Raw genomic sequence first — 4,209 nt, forward strand, 5'->3', positions numbered from 1 at the left:
GAAGGCTTGGTGGGAGTTTTGTGAAAAAATGAAATTCGTGGTTTTTGAGGTGTGAGGGTTGGAATGGCCTCCAAATGTCCCCAAATGAATACCATGAAATTCTTGGTGCACGAAAGTTTTGAGTTCGGAGGGTTTTGCACATGGCCAAGTTGGTCGGTGCACCGCGGCATAGCTAGATGGCTTGTGTGGAGTTTTGTGAAAAAATGAAATTCGTGGTTTTTGAGGTGTGAGGGTTGGAATGGCCTCCAAATGTCCCCAAATGAATACCATGAAATTCTTGGTGCACGAAAGTTTTGAGTTCGGAGGGTTTTGCACATGGCCAAGTTGGTCGGTGCACCGCGGCATAGCTAGATGGCTTGTGTGGAGTTTTGTGAAAAAATGAAATTCGTGGTTTTTGAGGTGTGAGGGTTGGAATGGCCTCCAAATGTCCCCAAATGAATACCATGAAATTCTTGGTGCACGAAAGTTTTGAGTTCGGAGGGTTTTGCACATGGCCAAGTTGGTCGGTGCACCGCGGCATAGCTAGAAGGCTTGGTGGGAGTTTTGTGAAAAAATGAAATTCGTGGTTTTTGAGGTGTGAGGGTTGGAATGGCCTCCAAATGTCCCCAAATGAATACCATGAAATTCTTGGTGCACGAAAGTTTTGAGTTCGGAGGGTTTTGCACATGGCCAAGTTGGTCGGTGCACCGCGGCATAGCTAGATGGCTTGTGTGGAGTTTTGTGAAAAAATGAAATTCGTGGTTTTTGAGGTGTGAGGGTTGGAATGGCCTCCAAATGTCCCCAAATGAATACCATGAAATTCTTGGTGCACGAAAGTTTTGAGTTCGGAGGGTTTTGCACATGGCCAAGTTGGTCGGTGCACCGCGGCATAGCTAGATGGCTTGTGTGGAGTTTTGTGAAAAAATGAAATTCGTGGTTTTTGAGATGTGAGGGTTGGAATGGCCTCCAAATGTCCCCAAATGAATACCATGAAATTCTTGGTGCACGAAAGTTTTGAGTTCGGAGGGTTTTGCACATGGCCAAGTTGGTCGGTGCACCGCGGCATAGCTAGATGGCTTGTGTGGAGTTTTGTGAAAAAATGAAATTCGTGGTTTTTGAGATGTGAGGGTTGGAATGGCCTCCAAATGCCCCCAAATGAATATCATGAAATTCTTGGTGCACGAAAGTTTTGAGTTCGGAGGGTTTTGCACATGGCCAAGTTGGTCGGTGCACCGCGGCATAGCTAGATGGCTTGTGTGGAGTTTTGTGAAAAAATGAAATTCGTGGTTTTTGAGGTGTGAGGGTTGGAATGGCCTCCAAATGCCCCCAAATGAATACCATGAAATTCTTGGTGCACGAAAGTTTTGAGTTCGGAGGGTTTTGAACATGGCCAAGTTGGTCGGTGCACCGCGGCATAGCTAGAAGGCTTGGTGGGAGTTTTGTGAAAAAATGAAATTCGTGGTTTTTGAGGTGTGAGGGTTGGAATGGCCTCCAAATGTCCCCAAATGAATACCATGAAATTCTTGGTGCACGAAAGTTTTGAGTTCGGAGGGTTTTGCACATGGCCAAGTTGGTCGGTGCACCGCGGCATAGCTAGATGGCTTGTGTGGAGTTTTGTGAAAAAATGAAATTCGTGGTTTTTGAGGTGTGAGGGTTGGAATGGCCTCCAAATGTCCCCAAATGAATACCATGAAATTCTTGGTGCACGAAAGTTTTGAGTTCGGAGGGTTTTGCACATGGCCAAGTTGGTCGGTGCACCGCGGCATAGCTAGATGGCTTGTGTGGAGTTTTGTGAAAAAATGAAATTCGTGGTTTTTGAGATGTGAGGGTTGGAATGGCCTCCAAATGTCCCCAAATGAATACCATGAAATTCTTGGTGCACGAAAGTTTTGAGTTCGGAGGGTTTTGCACATGGCCAAGTTGGTCGGTGCACCGCGGCATAGCTAGATGGCTTGTGTGGAGTTTTGTGAAAAAATGAAATTCGTGGTTTTTGAGATGTGAGGGTTGGAATGGCCTCCAAATGTCCCCAAATGAATACCATGAAATTCTTGGTGCACGAAAGTTTTGAGTTCGGAGGGTTTTGCACATGGCCAAGGTTGGCGGTGCACCGCGGCATAGCTAAATGGCTTGGTGGGGAGTTTTGTGAAAAAATGAAATTCGTGGTTTTTGAGATGTGAGGGTTGGAATGGCCTCCAAATGCCCCCAAATGAATACCATGAAATTCTTGGTGCACGAAAGTTTTGAGTTCGGAGGGTTTTGCACATGGCCAAGGTTGGCGGTGCACCACGGCATAGCTAGATGGCTTGGTGGGGAGATTTGTGAAAAAATGAAATTCGTGGTTTTTGAGATGTGAGGGTTGGAAAGGCCTCCAAATGCCCCCAAATGAGTACTGTAAAAGTGTTGGTGCACAAAAGTTTTGAATTGGATGCATTTTGCACTTGGCCAAGTTGGTCGGTGCACCGCGACTAGATAGGTTGGTGCCAAAATTTGTCAAATTTAAGACCTTGGCCAAACTGAATGAAATTTTGTGGGGAGGTTCCTGATATTGTTTAGTGGTGGACTGGAAAAAATGAGGTCGAAATTCGAAGTCTACATGTGCTTTTCTATTTTTCCCGATTTTACACATACCCGGTAAGTAAAAAAAATAAAAAAAATAGTTCCCCTTCGAGAAAAATTATGAAATTTGGTGAGCAAGGAGATACCATTATTTTACGAATTACTGCAAAAAATCGCATCAAAATTCGAAGTATAGCCCGAGATATGGACTTATGTCTGCTCAAAAAAAGTGTATCTACTTGTACAATTTTGCCTTTTGCATATTAACCTCTTATAGGGGGGGAGTGCTCCTTGAGCCGGCCAGCTCCACACTGGCAGGTTTTAAAGGGAGCTTGATGAGGCCTCCCCCCTCACGTGGTGCGTGCGTTAGCATGTTTATCATGGCACAACTAGCCTCTTCATAGTTGTTGAGCTTTATTAATACCAACACACGGTCGTCACTGATCGTTGGTTAGCTCGGCAGCTAGTCCCTCGGATATTGTGGAAAGTTATTTTCATGCCTAGCGATGCTTGACCCTGCGTCACTTGATGTTTCCATTTGCTTGCTTGCCCATGGTAGGTGGGGGGTGGACCGTCTTGTGGTGTGGTGTCTTGCGAACGTGAGGGTGTGTGAGTTGTAATCGAGATGCACTTGCTGGCTGGCTCCATGCCTTGCGTATCGAACGGTCAAGCATGCATCTCTTCCATTTTCACCCGTTGCCTTGGGTGATATTGGTTGATCAGTCCCTGTGTTGCCTACCCACTAGACGGTACTTCTGTGGTTGCTTCGAATTCTATCTTTCCATCACGAAGAGGTGTTGGAGGATCCTAATGTCACGCACGTGTTCCATCTAGTGAAACATCTCAGTGATGCACGTGTTGTGGCTAGTTCTTTTGGATGCGGTGCATTATATGAACTCGGGTTTACTTTAGCGACCCAGTCAACATAATTCGGTTGTGTCCCTTGATTGAGACGTTGTCCTTGAACTTGTTGTGAACAATATCGTTCTTCCACAACCCGTCGTCTTGAGTGCGATGGAAGGCAAATAAGATGTGCTTTGGCATGTCATGCACGTACTCGATTGCGGGAAGTGTGAGAAAGTGTTGTTGACAACCCGTGGGAAATGGAATGTGGCAAATCGTGATGAGCTCTTCGTGGATCTGCGAAGAAGACGACCTTTGGGCCTGTTGGAAACGAGGGAGGCGATGTTGAACTGCGAAGAAGATGGACTTTTGGGTTGTTTGAATCAATGGGAGGCCACGCGAGAACTCCGAATACTATGGACTCTTGGGTTGTTGGAAGCAACGGGAGGCCCCGCTAGAACTCCGAATACTACGGACTCTTGGGTTGTTGGAAGCAAGGGGAGGCCCCGCTAGAACTCCGAATACTATGGACTCTTGGGTTGTTGGAAGCAAGGGGAGGTCCCGCTAGAACTCCGAATACTACGGACTCTTGGGTTGTTGGAAGCAAGGGGAGGCCCCGCTAGAACTCCGAATACTATGGACTCTTGGGTTGTTGGAAGCAAGGGGAGGCCCCGCTAGAACTCCGAATACTATGGACTCTTGGGTTGTTGGCAACGACAACTTGGGGGGATGACACTGGAAAAGAGTGAACTAGGCCAAACTGCGAACAAGGCAACTTGGGGGGATGACACTGGAAAAGAGTGAACTAGGCCAAACTGCGAACAAGGCAAC

The sequence above is a fragment of the Vigna unguiculata genome, unplaced genomic scaffold (genome assembly GCF_037176805.1).
Source record: "Vigna unguiculata cultivar grain cowpea cultivar isolate G323 ecotype 2 unplaced genomic scaffold, ASM3717680v1 ptg000251l, whole genome shotgun sequence".
Lineage (NCBI taxonomy): Eukaryota > Viridiplantae > Streptophyta > Magnoliopsida > Fabales > Fabaceae > Vigna > Vigna unguiculata.